The following is a 24,708-nucleotide window of genomic DNA, read 5'->3' on the forward strand; positions in this document are numbered from 1 at the left end:
TGATTTTATCCCCTGGACACCTAGATTAGGATAGTTTCTTCTAATGCCGCTAGCAAGAACCTCAAAATTTGTAGACTACAAAATTACTGGGCTTCCAGAATGCATTTCACGCTTCTGCTGTGCCACCAAAACTGCAAGTCCATTTACCTGCATCCTCCCTTTGATGTCCTTCATTATTTAGACTCTGGGCTTTGCCTGATAGAAATCCATAAATATTGGGCTTTGATGTGAAGTGGCAAGCCAAAGGCTGGTACAACGTCTCAGGGCTTAGAATGTCACAGAAATCACTAAATGCCCTGGCCTGGATGCAAGGCCATTCATGCCCCGGCCCACCTCCCTTCCCGGCCTCATCTGTCTCCGCCTCAGCCCACTCCCACTTAGAGGTCTTGTACCAGCAAAGTGCTGTCTCCCACGACCCTGCCTTTGCTCATGGCGTTCCCTCTGCCTGAAACATGCCCCACCACCCCCCACACACCCCCCCCCCCGTCCCCAGTCTGTTTCGTCTGGGTAAATATCACTTGTGTAGAATCTAAAGCTAGTGGATAAGACATATAGACGGACAACTCCCATGTACATTGTCAAACTGTGTTATCAACAGACTTGCTACTTTACGTGTATTTATTGAAGGGTCTCGTGTCAAGCTTTTATTTCAAGAAGAGTGTAACTGATATGACTTATCCATGATCCTGCAGCCTGTTCCTGGTAAAGCTGGGGTGAATCCTATGCCCTGCTACAGTGGATACATCAAAAATGGTCGGTTTGAGGCTGGTTCAAGCATTAATAAATAGTGGCAGTAATGGGGAAGGCAGGGGACTGTTCTAGACTGGGGGAGACTAAAGAGACATAACAGCCAAGTAACACTAAATTTAAAAAAAAGAGTCCATAAAGATACTGATAAAAATAAAAAGGAGAAAGAGGAAAAGGAAGAGCTCTTTTTTACAGATGATGACAGCTAATAAATGAGAAAGGAGAGAGAATTTAAAGATCTCCATTTTGTAACCCACAATGAACTAAATGATTCAGGGATGATTAGTGAATGGATGCTGCCACCACTGGTGAATGGCTGTTGAGGAGCAGGTGTTCTTAAAGATTTATCCTACGGCTTATTTATTAACTCTGAGGGGGCATGTGCCTTTACAGTGGGGAGATCGGAGTGCTACTGCTGAACCGAGGGCCAGGTTGAGCACGACCAACAGCGGGACAGTCTGACCTACGTTCCTCTTGGTGCAATGAGTGGGAGGTACACATCATCACCCATGTGGGGGTCTTGATGAAAATGTTTAACTTCAATTTAATCAACATGGAAGAGACACAGTGAGAAGTTCTGTGGGACAATTGTCCTGGACTCCTGAGAGGAGTCGTGTCATGAAGAATAGAGGAGGCTCTGAGGTATTAGTTTCCTATCGCTGTGGTAACAACTACCACAAACTTGGTGGCTAAAAATACAAATTCATTACCTTACAATTGTGGAGGTCAGAAGTCTCAGTTCTGGAAGACTTCACAGTTCTGGAGGACTAAAATCCAGGTGTCCTCAGGACTGTGTTCCTGCTGGATGCTCTCAGAGAGAATCTATTCCTTACCTTTTCTAGCTTCTCAAGGCTGCTTGAAGTCCTTGACTCACCTTACTCTGATCTTTGCTTCCACAACACATCTTCATTGACTCACACTCTCCTGCCTCTCTCTTATCAGGACCCTTGTGATTACATTAGCCACTCCAGGATAATCCCCCAACTCAAGATCCTTAACTAAATCATAGCTGCAAAGTCCATTTAGCACGTAAGATAACATATGCACATGTTCTGTGCATTAGGATGTGGATTTCTTTGGGGGCCGTTATTCTGCTTACCACATTGCAGGAACTGTTCTTGAATGAGAGAGACCAAAAAGACCAAAGGCAATTCATGGAAATTGATTGCAGCCTGGATCAAGGCTGGGGGAAAACAGCTACAAAGGACCTTTTGGGGGCCTTTGGGGAATTTAAGTACGGACTTAAGACTGGATGGCATTGTGGAATTAGTGTTGATTTTCTAACAGATGTACTGCCACTGCCGATATGGTTGGTTGGAGAATGTTCTTGTTTTGCGGAGATGAGGGCTGAAGTAGGTTTCAAGTTTTGTGATGTCTGCCCCCTATTTTTGGATGGTTTGACAGAGGGGAAGTGTGTGCATGTGCATATTCAGAGAGGGGGAAGGGTGAAGTGGATGTGAAGAGGCATTAATGGTCATTGAATCTAGATGTTCATAGTATGGTTCTTTTTGGTAGATTTGAAATTCTTAAAAATGAGGGAAGAAAACCCAATAATAATAAGTGGTAAATTGGGGCTCAGTTTCCGTGGCCCCTCCTATCTCCCAGACTTCCCAAGGAGGAGTCCCTGAGATGGCAGCCTTTATATTTTCCATGAGCACATAGAACTGGATTGAGAATCTACCCTGAGTCCCCCAGACACGCACACTTCTTCCTTCAAACTCTTTTTCCAGAACTGAACTTGCTCATTTATGATGTTCTTCTTAGGTCCAAGCCCAACTCTGCCTTCTTAATGAAATTTCTTTATTGGTACTGAGTGCCTTGGAAACGAGAAGTGCATTTCAGGCTGTTACCGAAGGTCTTTTCATCTCTCCCCAATCTCTGTTGCTTGTCAGGAGATATTTCCACTCTCTCCTTGGCCAGGGAGTTCAGGAATTAAGAAGGAGAATGAAGCCTGCCTCCCCTATGGGAGCCGCCATCAAGAAATGACTCTGCCCTCACAGTGGTGGCCTTTCCTGATCAACAGCAAATCTGTGTCCTTTGGCTTTTGATTTGCCCTGTGTTCTCCCAGCTCAACTGACCTTTGAGGCAGGGCCAGTTCCCTTTACACTGAAGTGATTGATGGCTGCTGTGCGTATCTTCACTCACTGCCTCCCATAGCGCTCCTTTCTCCCCTGCCTACCTCCTCTGTCCACAGGCCTGGTATTCAGTTCCCATAATTTGTTCGCAGAACTTTGCATCTTTATCTCTCAGGTTCAAATGTGAATGGACCTGAGGAAGCTCAGCATTGCCAAAAGGCTGAAGGGCATGCCTAACGAATGTGAGAAACTGTGAGAACCAGGCAGAGGAGCCAGAGGAGAGGTGCGCACCTGAGCTGGATGAGCTGGATGAAGGAGTGGCCAGGTGACTTCATTAACCTCTCCAGGTGCATAATAATTCCTCCCCGAGGGCAGGTGGTGGAGCATGCTAGATAACAGAATAGAACCCAGAATCCCAGCTCTGCTGCACGCTAGCTGTGTGACTGCAGGCCAGTTACTTAACTTCTCTCTGCCTTAGTTTCCTCATCTGTAGAGGGTTGTTGTGAGGGTTAAATAAATTGATAATAGATAGAAAGTGCTTAAAACAAGACTTGGCACATCATCAGCACTCTGTTGATGGTAGCCACCATCATTATTACAAAGAATTTTCATATCCTCATTTGGCCATCATCCCAGTAATCAATTCTAGGTAATCAACAGCGTTTATTTTGTGAGTAAAGGAAACTAATGGCGACTTAACTAAAATCAAGATGGAACTAGTATTTAAGCCCAGGTCTTCCTACCTTAAGTCCCAGTAGGTCTCATCCTGGTCACCAGACACTGCAGAGGAGGAAAAAATAATTTTCCCTCTACCCTTTATGGTGAGTGTCTGGCTGAGACCCCTTTTTCTCCAGGGCACCTGGTAAATGGATAAGCTTATCTAGGCTGAAAGTCTCCACTGTGGCCACTGTAATTCAATCTTGTCTTTGATAAGGTTAACCTGCTTGTTCAGACTTAAAACAAAATTTTATTCACCTGAAGCCTCACCCTGGCTCCGGTCCAACTTAAGTCAGAGCCAGTCCGGCTTTTAAGTCAGACCCGGTTCTACTCCTGGCCCTTTTGGATCCACTCTAGAAGAAGAAACGCTCAGTCTTAAAGCTCATAATGGCAAAAGCCACAGAGCTGGGATCCAGGATGCTAGAGACGTGCCCAGCAACTCCGGAGGCAGCGAGAAACCAGCGAGCGCAAGGCCCTCAGCAGGTACCTCACCTGGTTGCTCCTTGCTCCTGGGGGCTGTCGGGGGTCTCCTTGGGCTCCCTCTCTGGCACTAGAACTGTTAAAAGATAAACTGAGGTGTATGAAAAATTTAAAGAGTTTATTTGAACAAAAATCAATTTGAATTGGGCAGCATCCAATCCAGCAGATAGAAAGGAGCTCCGAGGAGCTGTACAAAATGAAAGATTTTGATAAGCAGAAGGGAGCGGGAACAAGGAAGTTTTACCAGGCGAAAAAGCGGGTTGGTTACTGCAAAGTTACTTTCCTTTAGGGGATGGCAGGGGTCTGTCAGGCAGATTACGTATCTAGAGCTGGTCAGGTGATTCCTGATGGCCTGGTGTAAGATTCCATTTCTGGCAGAGCCAAAACTGTAATTAAGTCTTGATTTGCTGACATGGGGCCTAGCATAACTGACTCCATTTGGGCCTTTTGTCTTGTTTTTAACAAAGGCTGGAGGCTTTACCCTCGTTAAAAAGATAAAGTGGAGGGGCTGACCCCGTGGCCCAGTGATTAAGTTCGCGCAATCCGCTGCAGGCAGCCCAGTGTTTCATTGGTTCGAATCCTGGGCACGGACATGGCTACTGCTCATCAAACCACACTGAGGCAGCGTCCCACATGACACAACTAGAAGGACCCACAACGAAGAATATACAACTATGTACCGGGGGGCTTTGGGGAGAAAAAGGAAAAAAATAAAATCTTAAAAAAAAAAAAATAAAGTGGAGGCGACATCCTGGGCATTTGAAATAGCAGTTGCGGATTTTCTTTATAGAGCATCTGTGTGCACGTGGGTTCCAAGTGTTTCTGCAGACTTCGTGAGAAACACAGCTTGTTGGTTATTGCTTTATTTCTGCACCTGAAGTAAGTTCCTGTTAACCATCAAGGCTTAAAGTACTGCTTTCGTTTAAAAAGAAGCTGGAGTCAGATGTCATCACTCTTTCTGCTGAAAGTAGCATCAGATTCTAGTGTTCATGCACATGAAGCATCTCGCTGAAAGGCTTGGCTCAGCTCAGAGAAGAATTTGTCACATTTCCCCGTCATTTCCTTACAGAATCTATGAACAGCTTATGAATGGACACCAAGGGCAACAGACACACATTACAGAGAGGATTTTTAATAACTGTTATTATCTTTTGGCCTCTGGCCAAAGAAACAGTGTCTGGGAACTGGCTAAAGGTACATGCTAACTTCCTATTGCTAAACTCTAGATGGCTTGGTTGTTTACAGACTTTTCTAAGTATGTTAGTGAAAGAAATAGAAGGAAAGAGGGAGGAAGAGGAGGAGGAGGGGGAGAGGCAGGGGGAAAAGGAAGGAGAGGAGGGGAGGAAGGAAGAATGGAAAATCTTGCATTCGGGATACCAAAGGAAGGATTATTCAGTAAGCAGAGAACTTGCTAGATAGAGCATGGAGGGGATTTTGTGTTACCTATGTCCCCAGACCCCATCCTATGGCTGGACTCAATAAGCTCTTCAGGGTGACTTGGAAGAAGTTACAAAACCAAAGCGGGGTCAAAGATGTGCCTCCATCCTGGGTTCTGAACTAAGAATTGGAAAGGAACTCTGTTATCAAAAATTCAGATATGTGAATTTGAGAAGTCATGGAGGTCCATAACAATGCTTTATAGCACTTTATAGCACTTTTAACTTTATAGAGCACTTTTTAACACTGTAGATTCTATATTGTAGTAAAGTGCTTTTATGTATCCTTGATCTCATTAAATTCTCAAAATAATAATGTAAGTGAAAGAGGTAGATGTGGCAGAAACTATAAGGCTCCCTTTGTAGTAGGAAGAATTCTAGGATGACCCCAGTGATTCAAGGCCATGCGCAATCCGTCCTCTTGATTGTGGGGGACCTATAAACATGGCGGGCTCTCACTTCGTGTTTAGAGTCTGCTGTGCGACACAGCTGCCTTCAAGAGAGGGCGATTATCCTCAGGGGGCCTGACTCCAGGGTGAGCCCTTACAAGGGACTGGGCGCTTCCTGGTGAGAGAGATTCACAGTGTGGGAGGGATTCCTTCAGCTCAGGGGTAGTCTCCCTTGCTGGCTTTGAAGCTAGAAGGGGCCACGTGACAAGGAATGAGGCTGCTTCCATAAGCTGAGGGTGACATCCAGCTGACAGCCAGCAAGGAAGCTTTTCAGTCTCATTTGCATTATTAATATTTTCTCCATCAGGTTCTGGAAACATTTCTTGCAAAGGGCCTGCTGGTAAATATTTAAGGCTTTGCAGCCATGTACTGTCTGTCATATATTTTCTCTCCTTTCTTCCTTTTGTACTTGAAAATGTAAAAAATTCATTCTTAGTTTAAGGATTGAACCAAAACAGGTTGTGGGCTGGTTAACCAGCTCCTGGTCTAGACAATCAACAAACAATAAATTAAGGCCTGGACTGCAGTGTTTGCCAATTCTGTACCATAAATACACCCACCATGGTCGGCTTCAACTGCCAACAGGAAGTTTCTTCACTGTCAGAACAAGAGATGCAGTAGTATATTGTATATAGTGTTTCCATGTATAAACAATAGGAGTAAATGACCAGAAGAGCACAGATAATAGTGAAATAATTAGGAAGGGTTGAGTTTTCAGTATCTGCTGCACTTGTTTTTAGTATAATTTGTTTAATTGTGAGTTTCTGTAATTTAATTTTTTTTTTAAAGATTGGCACCTGAGCTAACAACTGTTGCCAATCTTCTTTTCTTTTTTTCCTGCTTTATCTCCCCAAACCACCCCCCACCCGTACATAGTTGTATATCTTAGTTGCAGGTCCTTCTAGTTGTGGCATGTGGGACGCCACCCCAAAGTAGCCTGACGAGCAGTGCCATGTCCGCGCCCGGGATCTGAACCCTGGGTCGCCGCAGCGGAGTGTGCGAACTTAACCACTCGGCCATGGGGCCGGCCCCCTGTAATTTAATTTTTAATAAAGGCTGTGTTTAACAACCAGCTCATGTAATTCCTGAAAAGTTAACCGGCTCTGATGAGCTGGTGCTAGCCACCCCCAGCGCAACACTGGCTGGGCCCTTAAAAGAGACAGGTATGTGTTCCACTCCCCAGTTCTTTCCTCCTGTCAGCTGGAATGTGAACCCGGCAGACATGATCATGGGCCGCTTTTCACCCTGTAGGCACGACTCCATCAGCGGGGATGGGAGAACAATACGAAGGAGCCTGAGTTCCCTGCACAGCAGAGCTACCACATCAGGCCTGGACCTGCTCTGATCCTGTCATTAGGCCGAGGGGAAATCAACTTCTACCTTGTTTAAGCCACTCCTATTTAGGGCTTTTGTTACAACAATTGGCTCTACACTCGAATTAAATGCTTAGAAAGTGAGGAAACCGATGCTTAGAGAGGTAAAATTGCTTTCCCCACATCACAGGGCTGAAACTCGCACGCTCAGCATTTTAAACCACATCTTTGAACTCCAAGTCCACTGTGATTTCCGTTACATCCTGTTGCATAGCCAATCAATCAATCATTCATTAATCAGTGCTGGCATCCAGCTTGGGGATTTAACAGAGGCGCAAGACTGCTCTTGACTGACTTCTTGACTGACTAGTGGTCCTGTCTCTGGGAATGTTTTACTATTAAGTAAATGATGTAGTGTGAAGAAGGCAACCTGTGAGAGAGTGAGAGGAGGGCCCTGCCTGGGCAGCTGGGGAGGAGGACAAGCTGCATCAGTGTCCTCTCACATCTGAGACTGTATTGCACACAAACAGGGAGCTCATTGCTGTGCTACTGCTATAGGGATCACAGAAATACAGAGGGAAAAGTAATCTAATATCCAAGTATTTGCATATCCTACATGTATTGGCTCTAATGTCTCACCTATATGAGCTCATATTAACATGCTCCAGGACCACTTTTGAGGATTACAGTCTTATAGGACCATGTGTGGCCCAGGACCGGATTCATTCATAATTCAGAGGCTGACACATACACACAATTTGTAATCATTTTTCAATGGAAATTTTCTAAGTTCTTGTAACACAAATACCTATTAATTAAAATGATATTAATATTTTCTTACGCAGTTAAGCAGTTGAAAGCATTGTGGCATCTCATATAGCATGGCTTTTCCCTAAATTAATGCTCTTTCCTTGTGTATGTAGGAATGTTTATATAATCAAAGGCATTAGTAATCTTTTCCCTCAAACTAACTACTTTCAGGCATAAAAATGATCTTATATTCTCTTTTGTCTTATATTCTCTTATATTCTATTTTGTCTTAGTCCTGGTCAGCCTAACTTAAATCCTTAATCTCGGGGGGGATTAATTTAATTCTCACTGTCACTTCTCTGTACTGACACCAGCTGAAGACAAATGGTGGGGTCACCGCTACTAAACATTATGACTGTGTTCTGCTCACTCTGTTGGGAGGACAGGTGGCTGTATATTTCGATAAGGGAAATTCTGGGGAACTATAGCTTTCTATTTCCACTTTTGGCAGAATTATTTATTTTTTCCAGATGCTTCACTGTGTTGATGCTTCATTGGTCAGAGTCTTCCATATTGAACTTAGATGGGTCACATTTCTCTTGGCCTCTTTGTATCTTAGGCTTTTGGCTACTTGTTCATGGATAGAGTCCCGGCTTTTGCTGCCACCTCCAAACCATGGCCACTGCCACATCATCTAGTTGCAGCACAGGCGATCTTGTCCTCCTCCAGGGTCATTGCTGGCATCTGGAAGGACTCCTGTGTCACCACTGGATGGGAGACACAGGAGCTCCGGCAGGCAGCCCCCACCTGGTGGACCCATGAGGCTCTGGTTCCTTCCCCCACGCTGGGCAAGAATGAAGCGCCATGGCAGAGTGTGCCATGTCATCATCACCAGTGGGGATCTGAAAAGCTCAGGTGATACAAGCTGGAAACCAGGAGGAGTCAACTCTTAGTGGGGCAAACTTGGACCAATGAGAGACAGGAGATGAGAAGAGGCTGGACATACATGTTCTCCGTCCTCTGATGTGCTGGTCTGAAGTCGGGAGTTGCTGTGCACAGTCCAGCGATGTCCTGTGTGGCTGATGACCAGCTGTTTCTCTTTGTGAAGCAGCGGCCACCTGAGGAGCGCACTACGTGGTCTTTGCTTCCCAACAGTCCCGGCCTCTCGCCACTTTCCCCTCACTCTGCTCCCTGGGATTACAGCTCCCCTTACAACATTAGCACTTACCATTTTTCAGTTTTTTAAAAAAATTTTAAAGTATCGATTTGTATACTGTAAGGCAAAGACAACAGAGGATCATGCAAAATAATTCCTCAGTTTTCCTTGTATACATGGCACAAACTGAAAATAAGAAGTCAGCCCTTATGCGATTCCCTTTCAGTTTATAGCATACTGGCATTTATACGTTGGAAGCCACATGGAAGAGTAGAAATAAAAATAAAAACAAGTATTATAAGAGAGAACCTAATAAAATGAATCACGTGTTAGAGAACACATCCCACATCCGAGGAACCAAGTTGCCCCTGCACAGATATTTATAAAGTTGGATTATGAGCACAGAGTATGTTGAAAAACAGGACAAATTATTGCAAAGGCCCAAGTTACTGAGAAGAACCAGCCCCTGAGCACAGCAGGAGCAGAATCTACGTTTCTGCTCCTGGAACAGTCACACTGAAACCTCTTTTTCAAGTGCCAATCAAGCAGAAAACAGTGCTTCTCACCACCCTGTGGAAACAATGCAGACCACCCAAATGAGAGCAAGCAGAAGCTATTTCTTCAGAGTCTGCTATGGCAAGAGCCACCATGATTTGCATTTGGCAGAAACTCAAAGGCAGGCAGCGGAGAAGGAAAGCTTTACAGTGCGGAAAAGAGAGACTTCAGGTGTGGCCTGACTGGAGGCTGTTGGGGGAAGCTGTCCCTGGGCTAACCCAAATAGACATCCTGTGTGATGGGTTAGGGGCGCATCCTGCTGCTGCATGGAGTGAGCCTTTCTCCTGCTGGTCCTAAGTTGGAAGTCCGGGCAAAAATTAGGGAGCCTGTCAGTTATTAATGAAGTGCCGGCCATTTTGGGCCAGTCGCTAGAGGAGTAGTTGTTAGGCGTCCTGGACTGGTTGCTGCATGTTGGGGGTTTGCAGGCGGGCTTCCCGCAGATGTTAGTTGCTGCGGGTTGTGGGTCAGTTCTGTTCTCATGTGTGTCATGGCTCTCGTCCGTTTGTATACTCAGTCTCTCAGCCCTGAGCACAATGAAGTGGTCAAGAAAGAAACGGTCTTGTGTTTACATAACTGCTGTACAAATGAGCCGATTCAAAATATTAAATTTGGGGCCATAATCTATTCTTTATTATTATTTCTCTGGAGAATTATGACTTTGATTTTTGCTGAAGATGAGTTTCAGGAAAAAAGTGAACTTGATATGACTTTAAATAAAAAGGAAGGGCTGTGTGAGATTGGAGAGGCGAGGTAAAAAGATGAGAAGATTGCCAGGGATGCATTGCATCCTGTGTAGGATAATGGCGGTATGATTGACAAGATGAAGGGCAAACTCAATCTGAGAAAGCAAGCATTTAAGACGTGGGTCACCGAGCCTGACAGCAAGTTGCCCTGCACTCACAACATTTAAAAACTTCACAGAAAGTATTGTTATTTTTCTCTTTCTTAGCCCTAGAAAAGTTTCTCTTCAGGGTTTTGTTACACGTAGAATGTTCAGGAAGTTAGAGATAAGTGGAACAATGTGATGCATTTCAGGGGTTTGGATTGATAAAAAGGCAGTGGATGGTATTTCAATTGTTCAGTCCAACAGGTAATCAACTCAATGCACACAGCCATGATTTCTGCTCTCAGTGAGTTTGTAATTCAATTGTTTTGAGAAAGGAAGAACAGTTGAATAAAAATATAAGAAAATAAATCGAAGTCTGGAGAGAAATTTAGAAGGAGCCTCTATACCTCAAATAAAACCAACCACAAATTAGCTGTTTTGTTTGCAATTGCAAATGGAAAGCAGCAAGTTAATCTAAATACTATAAATGATTCTGCTTCCTCACAACTGCCAGAGTCACCGTAGAAAAATCTACATTACTTATTTCAGGAGACACTGGAACCAAGGGGCATTTGGCTTTATGAAGAAAATGGTTTTTATTAGTAAACAAATATTCTTTCCTGTAGGTGATGGTGGGCGAGCTTCCCAGGCCTGCTGGAACAAAATACCACAAACTGGGCGGCTTCAGGCCCCAGAAATGTATCCATCCGCAGTTCTGGAGGCTGGACGTCTGACATGAAGGCGCTGACAGGGTGAGTGTCTTCTGGGGGCTCTGAGGGAGGGACTGTCCCCAGCTTCTCTCTCTGCCTCTGGGGGTTGTAGCAAATCCTTGCTGTGTCTTGGCTTGTGGACACATCACTCCGACCTCTGCCTCCACCTTCACACGGCCTTCTTCCCTGGGCTTCTCTGCAGCCTTTTCTCCTCTTCTAAGGACGTTCTTATTGGATTTAGAACCCACCCTAATCTAGCAGGATCTTCTTTCAATCCTTAACTAATTAAATCTGAAAAGACTTTATTTCCAAACAAAGCTACATTCTGATTTTCTGAGTAGACATGAATTTTGTGTATTGAACCCACTACAGATGGACTCTGAATTCATTTTCTTAGAAAAAGAACCAAACAAGGTACAACAAGGTTTTAGTTTATTTTTATTAGAAATATTGTAAAGAAATAAATATCATCAAGTTTCTTAACTCTTCAAAACCCTTGGTGATTGTAAGTCAATATTCAAAAGCGTATTTAGGGGGGGGGAAGTATTATCATCCATCCTCCTCAGAGATCCTAAAACATACGCACATTTTAGATTTCCAAGTTCAACAATTCTAATCTAAGTCATAAGATTACACTACTTTTAGATTATCCAGAGTTTATTACATCCTAAATCTTAGAAATGAGGAATTAAGTCAAATTATGCATTTTTTTACTTTAGAATCAATAAACAATTTTTTTATGCACTAAAAATAAGAAAGAGCAGCAAAAACATGGACAGATATTTTAATGAAAAAAAATCAATCTCTTGCGATAGCAACCCTGCAAAACACCAGTAAGACATCAGAATGGCCATGATAGAAACAAACAAACAAACAAATTTGGAAAAAGTTTTATGCAAAGTAAGGAAAACAGAAGAAATGATATTTCCAAGAATAGTAGCTGCTGTTTCCTTTTTTTGTTTGTTTGTAAAGTTTATATATAATTATCAAAAGGAGATTTACGGGAAGCTGAGACATATCTTGAATCACGTCTTAATCACCGTCTTCTGTGTTGTGTTACATTTAGGAAGACAAATTTCTAAAAAGTAAATTTAATTATTTAATACTGTAAGCTGAAACTTAATAGATCCCCAATTCATTGCTTTATGGAGCCTTTAAATTCAATATTTTAAGATAAAAATTCCAAGTCTTATCAAATTACCTTTTGATAATCAGTATGAGAAAATTGTATCTGGGAAAACTTCTGTATCTAAGACATAGTGTGATCTGTAGTAATTAGTCATAATGTATATCATGAGGGTGTGTGTTTAGCCACCAAATAATCCATTAAAATGAAATGGTACCTGCTCTATCACAATTTTAATGTTTTGGAATGAGTCTCTTCCTGTCTTTGGTAATTCCTTCAGATTATTAGTGGAAGCCAAATTTGAGTATCTTATTTAATCTGGAAGCAAAGCATAGAAACTCGTGAGGGATGTCAGTGGTTAAACAACACTGCAGTGTGACAACAGAGCCCTTTTTGGAAGTTGAAATATAAGAGAGAGGGAGAAAGAATAAGTTAAAAGGGAGGGGCAGAGAGGGGGGATTCTAGAGAAGACCAGACTCACAATTATATCTTTAGTTCCTAATACAGTGCCTGTCACTGATGAGCACAAACAATATGTGTTGAATAAATGCATGCTTACAAGATGCCTGAAGTTCAAGGCAATGTCATTTATTGAGAGTGGCCGCAAATGATGACTGGATATTCCCAATCATCCAGATGCCTGGCCCTTCATCCAGAGCCCCAGCCCTTCAAAGGCTACAGCAATGATGCTCAAACACAAGCTTTTCTGAAATTCTAAAATGTATTTTAGAATTGGAGATCCATTATTTTCAATAGTTCCAATTATGGCATTATCCATTTTCCCTTATGGCATTATCTTTTTTCCCTTCTTAAAATGGAAAGTTTAGTGTTTTATAAGAAGCTGAAAGTCATTTGGTTACTAAAAAGAAAGAAGTAGAGGCTGGCCTGGTGGGGTACCAGTTAAGTTCGTGCACTCCACTTCTGCGGCCTGGGGTTCGCAGGTTTGGATCCTAGGCACAGACCTGGCACCGCTCATCAAGCCTCAAGCAAAAAGAGGAAGACTGGCAACAGATATTAGCTCAGGACCAATCTTCCTCACAAGAAAACCCAAGTAGACTATATTTTATTAATTCTAAAGTGGAGCTATATGGCATTGAATCATTTCTACTTCTAAATGAAACTCGGAAAAAGAGTCTAAAATGCTTTGGTCAACACTTAAAGTCCTGGATCAGGACCAGGAAGTCCTGATAGTCTTTGAGGACTTCTTAAATATTTTCTCATTTCTTAAAATAGTGGTTTGAAATGTTCTCTATGAAGTTCTTGAGTGGCTTTGTAATGGATCAAAGCTGAAATTTGGATGTATTTTTCTTCTTTGTATTTCTATATTTTCTTTTTTTATTGTGCATATCTAGAAACAAAATTGATTTTTGCTATATTTACTCTCTATCCAATGACCTTGCTAAACTCACATGTCCTTTTAATAGCTTCTCTCTTCATTCATTTGGATGTTCTATGTGTACCAAGTCATCTATGAATGATGGCAGTCTTATTTCTTCATTTCCTAAGCTTGCCTTATTGCATTGCACAGGACTTTCAGTAAAATGTCGGGGAGAACTGATGATAGCAGCCCTCCTTGTCTTATTCCTGATCTCAAGGGAAAGCTTTCAGTATTTCACAACAAAATATGACGTTTTCTGGAAGATTCTTATATTTTTTATCAGATGAATGAAGTTCCCTTTTATTCCACCTTTGGTAAGAAAGTTTTCATTAATGAAGGCTGAATTTTATAGATTGCTTTTTCTGCAACAATGGGAATATTTTATTTTCTCCATTATTTTGTTAAGTAGTGAATTATATTGATTATTTCCTTCTTTTGGGGGGAAAATGTTATTGAAGTATAACGTGCATACAGAAAAATGCAGACATCATAACTATTATAGCTCAGTGAATTTTCACAAATGAAACCAGAGTGATCAACTGTCAGATGAATAAACAAATCATGACCAGGACACCAGAAATACTCTATGACTCCTTTCAGTATAGAGACTGGGTAACTAGTATCTTGACTTCAAATGTCATCGATCGGTTTTGCCTTACTTTGATGGTGGTGGTGCAGGGTGGAGGTGGGGGGTATCTGGCTGCCTTCATTCAACATTATGTTTGTGTGATTAATCCTTGTTATTGTAAGTAATTGTCGTTTGTCTTTTCATTTCTGGAGAGTATTCCATGGTATGAATATGTGACAATCTAGTTACTAATTATACTGTTTATGGACCGTTGGTTTGCATCTTGGTTTGTATTTTTTTTTTTTTGCCTGTTACAATCAGTGCATATATCAACATTCTGGACAGGTCCCTTTTGACTGTATCCATGCATTTATTTTGAAGATACACACACACACACACACACACACACACACACACCCTAAGAGTAGAGTTTCTGGATCAGAGGTTATGCATATATTCAGCATTAGTCAACACTGTCCAAGGGTTTTGCCAAAGTGATTGTACTCATTTGCACTTTCACCAGCAGTATACGAGTTAGATTCCCATTAAATAATAGGTGTTACTATTATTATTAGAGAATATCCTTTCCTCTTATGGAGGTGATAGAGGGAAGTGAAAAGTAGTGGGCCTGGCCTCAGGTCAGATGGAGTGGACTACATGGTGTCTGGTTCTTATACTTTGCTTCCGTGGTGTTGAACACATTATCTTGCAGCACATAGCCATCCAGGAAGCTTTAATTGAAGTGAAAGGAATTGCAAAAGATCTCCTTCGTAATATCTGGCTTGTGGAATGAGCAGGTACAGAGGCAATATATTGGTGGACGTGAGCAGCCTGAAAGCACTATTGAGAGACAATAAGATAGATAAGGCAATAAGAGACAAGATTACATAAATAGATATGGAAGGACATTGAAGATACTTTTCCCACCTTGAATGTTCCATCTATTATCCTTATCATAGAATTGTGTTTAAAAACTTGAATTGTTTTCGGGGTAACCTTAGAGGGATAAGGGGGAGGTCTGGTATCCAGAAATCCAGCTCCTTCAACCACCGCTACCCCTCCCCACATTCAGACAGGGCATTTCTACCCATCTCATAGAAGATTTCATAGATTGCCATAGAAGATTTTATTTGAAGATACTGTTCTGCTAAAAAAGAAAAAGAAACAATTGAGATAGTAATATTTTTCTTGATAAATACTAAATTTTCTGTTTCCTGTCTCAGCCACTCATTAATCATTTTAGTGTTTCTTTTCAACTGTCACACGATGATAACATAGGTTTATGTTTTTCTTTGTGCAAGGGACATTCTGATGCAGTGGATTTTTTTTAGTTTTGTTTTTAATCACAGTACCCCATTGCTTATATTTTTGTCAGAGAACATCTATTCTATCCATCTTTCAGTGACACCTGATATTTTTATCATTCCTAATAACAACTATTTTTTGTAATAAAAAGGGGAACTGGAAGTAGATTTTTACATCAGTGGGATTGTAGCAAAGCAATTACATCTCGATATATATGACCTGACATGAGTGAGCCAGTTTTAAAATTTCCCATCATCTAGAAAGGAAGTGGACTCTGCTAAATAATTCCTGATGGTTCTATAAATATTGGTAAGTCAGAAAAGCATGATTTATTTATTCATTTATTTAGAAGAAAAGACAAATTTTTCAGGGAAGCATCAATATTAGTTAATAACAAATATTGTATAAAAAATATTTTGTCTTTTAGTGATGTTAGAAGTCCAGAGATTTTCCACAACAATCTAGTCACTTCTGAGAGTTTAGTTCTCCTTTAGTGTTTTGCTGTTTATCCTGTTCCAATAAAGGCCTGCTCTAAATGTTCTTCAATATGCGCCATTTAGAATGTGGGATCACAACTTCCTCTTGGCAGATTAGCATCCTGCATACGTACATGATTTTGTGGGTCAAGAGGTGTCTCTCTGATTATCAGATATAACTGGCAGCCGCAGTTCTGGGAAACTAAGTCAATGTTTTTCTCCACGTGTCTTTGAAGACATTCCTAGTACATTGGCTTCCCAATACTGAGCCATTGCATAGGAAGTATATGCACATAGGTAACTCATGCATGTTATCTGAGTGCTTGTGTAAACTGCTTGTTATGAACTCTGAGCCATGAGCCAGGGGACACCTTACAGCCTAGTGTTGAGGTTGGGAGTTGACACCGATATTCTTTAAAGACTCAGTCACTCCCTCCGTTATCAGAGTTGAGGAGGTAACTGAAACCTACTCAAGGTGTCAGAAGATGCTTGTCTGACTATTTGCGCTGCTGGAAAGAATTGATTGTCTCTCTTGGGTGCATAGATTCAGCTCATCTCTGCTTTCTGCTCAAGTCTTGTTTTGGCCCGGGACCCACCTTAGACAAAGCTCTCTTCTGAGGATTTCCACTGTTCTTGGGTTCGGAGTGGTGATGTCTCTGACGACGGTTCACCGTGTTGTGTGGTGTCAGAGCTCCTGCAGGGTGTCAGCGGCTTCAGGTCTGGCTAGAGTCTCTGCAGATTTTGAGGTCATTAAACAGCCTTGGCTCAGTTTTGGGAACTGGGACTTTCCAGCTGTCTGTGCTTTGTTACATGAAAGTGTCCTTCACCAAAATGAGAGGAGTAAGATTTAAGGCAAAACATAGCAATGGAGAGTCATAACCAGAGTGTAATACTAGACCCACCTTAAAACACAAACTCTCACAAAATTTCAAGGAACCAGTTCTGAGAGTGGTGGACATGGGCTCATGAAGACTTTGTCTTACCATTCCTAATAATTGGCTGTGAGAATAATTCATCAGTAAAATTGCCTATGTATTTAAACTTTAGAAAAAAATCAAATGTAGACATTGACCATCACCCTCAAATCATATTTTTCTGTCTTAGTTAATAGTCTTTTTTTAAGGTATGCTTTTTTTCTTTTTCAGTGAGGAAGATTGGCCCTGAGCTAACATCTGTTGGCAATCTTCGTCTTTTTTTTTCTCCCCAAAGCTTCCCCAGTATATAGTTGTATATCCTAGTTGTAGGTTTCTAGTTCTTCTGTGTGGGACACTGCCTCAGCATGGCTTGATGAGCAGTGTGTAGGTCCACACCCAGGATCCGAACTTGTGAACCCTGGGCCACCAAAGCAGAGTGCATGAACTTAACCACTCAGCCACTGGGCCAGCCCCTCAACAATCTTTTAAGTCACATAAAATGATATTGGTATCATTACTTAAAAGAATTTATAATTTCCAGCCTTTATGTCTGCTATGGTCTGAAAGTTTGCATCCCCCTACAATCCATATGTTGAAACCTAACCCCTAAGGTGATGGTATTAGGAGGTGGGGCCTTTGGGGGATTAGGTCATGAAGGTGGAGCCCTCAGAATGGGATGAGTGCCCTTCTAAAGGAGACTCCAGAGAGTTCCCTGGCCCCCTCCACCATGTGAGGACACTGCAGGAAGTGAGCTGTCTGCAGCCTGGAAGATGGCTCTCACCAGAACCGGACCATTGCTGGCACCCTGATCTCAGACTTCAGCCTCCAGAACTGTGAGAAATGCACCTCTGGAGTTTATCAGCCTGCCAGTCTGTGGTGTTTTGTTATAGCAGCTTGAATGCGCATGACTGTACAATTGCTTCTTTTCCTCTCTTAGACGTCTTGTTACAGCGTCTTTCCTGACCCAAGCACGGGACTCACCCTTTGCATCATGAAGATTCTGCTTCTCTCTCTCAGAGAGGGGCACGGGGAGAGGAGCTCCTGGGAATTCACACAGTGGCACTGAGGATCAAGGAACCCCTTAGGCAGCCGCTCAATTTAAAAGTTAAAGCGTTTTCCCAAATTGTCAAGCATCTATTTTCTCATGAGACGGTACAGTATTTGCACAATCTTTCCAGGACAGGCTGATAAAACAGACACAGATGGGGTTTGCTCAATAAGATAGTTTTGCTACTGACACGGAGAAGGAGCGCATGTGGTCCCTAGGTCAGTGTGCTTCACGCCCGGGGAGTTCGCATCCTTGGCGTGGGCAGGGCCGCGGCCTCAGAGCCCTCTCCGGAGTGGCGGCAGAGGAGCTGGCAGGTGTCCCTAGGGTCCGCAGGGGCCTCGCTGGAGGAGCGCAACCACAAGGATGGCCGGATCCTCCTTGTTCCCAGAACCTGTGTCACAGAAAGCCTTGTTCTGTCTGCCTTTTTCTTCCACATTTCTTGCCATACTGTGCTCGGCAAACCAACTTAAAATTTCAACTTCCAATTTTGTTTTCTACCTTGGTGAGGAAAGGTAATGAGATTTTTTTTTTTTTATCTGAGAAAGGATGTTTTCCTTCTTTTATTTAACACATTTACTTTTGCAGTTACATGTGTGCCCAAGGCCCTCAGATAAATGGAGAAGGAGTTTCCTTTCGAGTTTGTGAAATCCTGTTGTTTTTCTTTGATGGGACTGTTCAAATCTCCACCCTGCCAGGTCCTTTAAAACACCCGCCTTCTGACTTGAAACACCCTGCATTCATTTACAATTTTCTGACTCCTAGCACTTGGCTTAATGAATTTCTCCCCGCCAGCTAACGTGACATTTTTTCACGGTGATTTTGTCGTCTTTGTGACGTTCCATCCAATGTTCGGTCTTCCTATCTCACAGATACCTTGTTTTCATCTTATCTCCACCGTCCTGTCCCAAAAGAAGCACCGAGAGTTTGTTATTGCGGTGATTGTGCTGTCTCTTCAGTCGGCCTGCTCCCTCTCCTATGGACGGCCAGCTCACTCCTCTGCTGCCTCCACTCCCTCCAGACCCGCCCCCTCAGCGTCTCTGTCCAGGGCGCTCAGCACCCTTTTGCTGTCCACACTCTCCTCCTGTTCTCCTTTCTCTCATGTGGTTTATTTCCACAGTCCTTGGGTAGAATTATACTCTGGTAGACTCTCAACTCCCTTGTCGCTTCTAACCCCATTGTAGTCACTGGGCAATACCCCTCTTGGTTGAATAAAATGTTCCACCTACTCTGGGTCTGTGATGAGCAGCTCATTGTGGCTGAAGAAAAGACCTGGGCCATCCTGTCCCGTCTCCCTTTAATTGCTGACCTCTGGCCTCCACTGGAACTCCGGACTCTGCTGACACATTTCCCTTTTCCTTGATTTTTCAAATTACCTCTGTCTGTCACGTTCTCAGAAAACTGAAGTAGAATGGTAGCTTTGTCATCTATGGGAAGACTAATTTAACAGACCAATTTAACCAGAGGCCAACCTAACAGAATATTTTTATCAAAAAATTATAAAGATTCCATAAATAATTTACAGCCAATATGAATTCATATAACTTTATTGCTATGGCCTGTTCTTTCAAACCTAACAGCGATAATCATCAGTGTTTGTCTGTTGTATGTTATCCTGAGCCTCGTGTCAAAATCTGTGCCAAACCCTGCTTTCATCTCTGTGACAACAGTGGCAGGTATTTCTCGCACTCCCTGGTTGACACAGAGTGAAATTGAGATGGGAGGAATTAAGTCACTTGTTCAAAGTCTTTTTTTTTTTTTTTTTTTTTTAAAGATTTTATTTTTTCCTTTTTCTCCCCAACGCCCCCCGGTACATAGTTGTGTATTCTTCGTTGTGGGTTCTTCTAGTTGTGGCATGTGGGACGCTGCCTCAGCGTGGTCTGATGAGCAGTGCCATGTCCGCGCCCAGGATTCGAACCAACGAAACACTGGGCCTCCTGCAGCGGAGTGTGCGAACTTAACCACTCGGCCACGGGGCCAGCCCTTGTTCAAAGTCTTTTAACCAATAACAGTGCCGTGAGGATTCATGCTAAGTTCTCAAGTCAAAATTGTAGGGCACAGACTCTTTCCACATGGCGTGCGTCTTGAGGAAGGAAGCAGAATAAAGTCCTTATGAATATGTAGTCTGGAGGTTCCTAGACTAGATGCCTCCACTAATCTTTTTCTGGCTACTATATTGTGATTAGATTCTGTCTCAAGCCCCCCCAGCTTCCACTTATAACCTGGGCTTAATGCTCTCTAGCGAGCCTCTTCCCTCAGCTCCAGTTACCTCCCTGAGGCTGACAATGCTCCTGCCTCAGGACCTTTTCACTTGCTCTTCCCTTTTCTTTCCTGATGACTAATGGCATCTGTGTCAGTTTTAGCCCCAAGTATTACATATTTTTGTTGTTATTATAAATTATATTATTTTTAATTTCAATGTCAAATCATTCGTTTCTTGTATGGAGAAATATAATTTATTTGTGTATGTTGATCTTGTGTCAACTTTGCTAAACTTAAGGTTCTAAGAGGTTTTTTTGTGGATTTCATAGACTCCTCTATAGACGTGCATTTGAGATAAAGTGTATTATGCTATTTTTGGTGCAATGTTCTATAAATGTCAGTTAGGTCATGTTGGTTAAACTGTTCAAGTCTTTCATAACCTTTCTGGTTTTTTGTGTACTTTTTCTATCAATTATTGGGAGAGGAGTGTTTAAATATTTGACTGTAATTGTGGGTTTGTCTATTTGCAGTTCTGTTAGTCTTATCTTCATGTATTTTGAAGCTCTCTTATTAGTTGGATAAAGATCTAGGGTTATGTACTCTTGGTGAATTTTTCGTTATGACTGCTTTGTCATTATGAAATGACCTTCTTTGTCCCTGGTATATTCTTTTCTCTAAAGTCCACTTTGATATCCTTTTCCATACTTTTAATTTTACATTTTTTCTGTCTTTATGTTTAATGTGAGTTCCTTGTCAGCACCCTGAAGTTGCGTCTTGCTTTGTTGTCCAATCGGACAGTCTCTGTCCTCAATAGCAGTTCAGACTATCTGCATTTAATGTGGTCATTTTTATGGTTGAGTTTAAATTCACCATCTTATGCTTTGTTATTTTTATACTCTCACCTGGTATTTGCTCATTTTTTCCTCTTTTCGTAACTTCTTTTGGACTGTGTATTTCTTTATTCCATGTTATCTCCATTGTTGGTTTATTTGCTATAATGATTTGTTTTGTTATTTTAGGGGTTGTGTAGGGTAAATAATACAAATCTTTATGTTATCTCAACCTATTTAAATGATATTATACTTTTTTTGCATATAGTACTGATATATTTTAACTCTACCGTTTTAGGGATAAAGAAAGCTAAAACTCAGAGAAGAGATGTGACTTGCCTATGGCCAGAAACCGTGTTGGGGCTAAAATAGGAATTCTCGTCTACTGACTTCAGACTCGGTGCTTTTTCCACGGTGTAATGCTAGGATGAGAGTCGGTGTATTTTCTCTGGAGAATACCAAGTCACCACAATTAGAAATTATACTTATGAGCGCCAATGGGGAAAAAGTTGGAATTATTTTTTTCTTATTTAGGAAAGTCTAAGTTTTAAATATCCAATAGGAAAGCCCTAAAATTTCCCTGCAGACCACGTGGAGAGCATCACACATGGGCATCAGGTGAACAATTAGAGATGAGGCTGTGAGCTGGTGTTTCAGCAGAGACCCTGGAGTAGAGTTTGGATTCCTTTGGCTTTTCCCATTAGTCACTCTGGGACAGCAATTCACATCCCGTAAATCACATTCAGACTGTGACTTGTAGGGTTGCCTGAAATTGTATTTACTCATCTCCTTCTATGTGCCAGAATTAAAGCGTATCTGAGACTGTCCGCATGATAGGAACCTCTGTCTAGGCCTGATTATGTCAAAGTTGAATGCAGGATGCATCTTTACTCCTCGCATTTGTAACGTTGGGATTGCACAATTAGTCTGTTAATACACTCCATGAGGGCAGATCAGATTTTATGTTCCCTGAATCATCATGAGAACAAAGACAAGAGTCCATTAATGAGATAAATGAATACGTCAATATTACTTTTAAACACAAGTATGACATAGATAGGAACCAATATTTATTAAAATTCAAAATAAATTTTTGAATCCCCACAATTCTCTTAGATATATTTTCCTTAGTATAATTGCATTTATGTCCAGCTTTACTCCAAGTATTATATATTTATATAAGATTAAAATGAAACGCCTTTCTGGATATTTACATGTTACCGTTATTTGTCATTCTTACTCATGAGCTCTAAATGGCAGGTGCTTAATCTCTGAACCTCAGAGACAGGTCATAAATGTAATCAGTTGATATAACTAGTCTGATTTCTGTTTTCTCTGATTGAAGAAAATAAAGAAGAAAAGTTGAAACAAAGTTTGTCAGACCAGGAATTTATGTATGATGTATGTATATACTTTTCCAGCACCTGTTTATAGAGAATATCAATGACACCAGAATGCCTGAATTTCTTCCCTATATTTATAAGAATATTACACAGAAATACCCTTGCAGTGTAACTTTTTGACTAACATTTATAGAGCCAGAAGAATTATCAGCCTTAGTTGTTAAGGCATGTGACAATATCTTTTTAGTTTCCCCTAGAAGTCTACAATGTACTGGGGGGGAAGAAAAAGGAGTAACCGTTGTTCGGTGTTTCCACTATAAATGCACAGGAAGCCCTGTGTGTGTGTGCCCGCAAATGATCATCGCAGACTTAGGCCCCTGAAGACAAAGGCAAGAAGAGTCCCTGTTCTGGTACATGATAGAGGAGAGTGGAAAGGGAAACAGTGAAATGAGAGGACAGAAAAACAAGGCCGCTTAGCCTAGTCCCGTCACTTTTGCTGTGTAGCTTTGCAGCTTTTAGACTATTTGCTGTTCGTACAGGCTTTCCCATATGGTTTCGTAAAAAAGGAAATCTTTCCAGCATTCTGTGTCGCAGTTGTCTGTTGGGATAGATGTTTAGCTGGCAGTTTCACTCTCTCATTTCTTTAAAAGAGACATATTCTCAGTGATCTTTGCATTTCAGTTTCAGGAAATTGCTTTATTTCAATGCAGAGCCATCTACCATCTAGATTCAATGATGCCATGCCATCCCCCTCCACGTCCACTGAAGGTGACATGATGAGTCCTGTCCCGGGAATGGCTTTGGCTTCATTTCCTAAAATGTGCTTTAGACACACTGATTATTAGGGTGAATGGTGACACAAAAACTGATTAGAGTATTTGCTCAGGAAAAGCAAGAATGTAGGGTGAAATTTTATAAACAATTTGTAGTAAAAGATTGGGTTTGATTAATGAGATGTTCATTCATTCATTTATTCACAAATATTTCTGAGTGCCCTCCATGATCCTATGGAGGTTGGTTGGTTGGTTATATTATTATGCTTGGTTGTTATGTTGGTAAATTAAAAATATATATGGCTAATCAATAAACAAATGAACAAATAAAAATTTAAATTTTATATTATAACACAATTATGTTTGATGAATGCTATAATGGAGAATAGTTTAACTGGGCTGCTATTCAGAAAGTATGGTTATAGGAAGTCCCTCAAGGAATTAGAATTTAAACCAACACTCAGTCATATGACCAGTCCACCACATGAAAACTTGGCCACATCATTCTAGAGAAAGGAAGAGACATGAGCAGAAAGGAAGCTGGAGATGGCCCGAGCTTAGCATATTTGGGAAATGGAGAGGGAGCTGGTGTGCTGAGAGGGGCAGAACTGAAGGTGGGGAAGATGGAGTTTGGATTATTTAGGGCCTTATAAATCAGAGTAAGGTGTTTGGAATATATACAAAAACACAGGTCCATATGGTAATTCCATTTCTTCTTTACTCATTAGTATTCTATTATTCAATTAAATTATTGAATACATACAAATTATTGAATAAAATGCCAACTTCTATTATTCTATATACATTAATAGATATCTACTTTAATCCCAAAAGTAAATAATCTCAGACCAGTCAATGGAAAAAAACAGGCATTGTGATAAGGCTGACATGCTGAAGGAAATGACAATGACTTTGAAATGACATAAACTAAGGTTAAGTGATGGAAACAGATTTAGAACTCAATTCATGTTTAAGCTTTAACATGATTCTGTTTAACTTCAGTGGACTGAAAAATAAATATTGGGTTTATTGATGTATTATGATATAATGTGACATGTGCTGTATGATAAAATAGTGTGACAAGCAAGATTCAGGAATCGATAAGGTAATGGAGATGGAGCAGTTTTCCAGTTTGAGTCTCTCTACTTTTAAAAGAAGATTGAAATCAGTAGAAACTTAAATATTATGAAATGAATATGTTATAACCTGTATATGTGTCAAAAATGTTAAAGTTAGGAGCTGTACGAAAAATATCTTCAATTTTTGGAGCGTTTACTTTACTACAGTAGTTGGGGGAAGGGCATGCAGGATGGGTCAATGTCGTGGATATGTTGTCATCTAAAGCGTATTTCGTATTTCTATCACTGTTTGTTTGCCTACTTTCCATCTCAAAATGTATTTTTCTCTTGACCACTTATCCCTTCACGTCTTCCAGTCCTTGAGGCTCTTGCCTGTTTCTGAGTCCTGGCCACAGTGTGCTGATATGTCCCCTTCACACGGTAGTGCCCTGTTTTTTTGTAAGTGCTAGAACACC

General features: G+C 41.5%; 1 protein-coding gene across 1 annotated transcript in view; it reads left to right on the top strand.

The window, feature by feature from the left end:
- SYCE1L (synaptonemal complex central element protein 1 like) overlaps positions 1 to 24,708 on the top strand; it is a 120,407-nt gene that overhangs the window by 12,979 nt on the left and 82,720 nt on the right. The window contains exon 11 of the transcript XR_011437408.1: positions 11,131 to 11,256. The gene's annotated coding sequence lies outside the window, so the exon portion shown is untranslated. The remainder of the gene's footprint in view (positions 1 to 11,130; positions 11,257 to 24,708) is intronic.

Source organism: Equus caballus, chromosome 3 (genome assembly GCF_041296265.1).
Source record: "Equus caballus isolate H_3958 breed thoroughbred chromosome 3, TB-T2T, whole genome shotgun sequence".
NCBI lineage: Eukaryota > Metazoa > Chordata > Mammalia > Perissodactyla > Equidae > Equus > Equus caballus.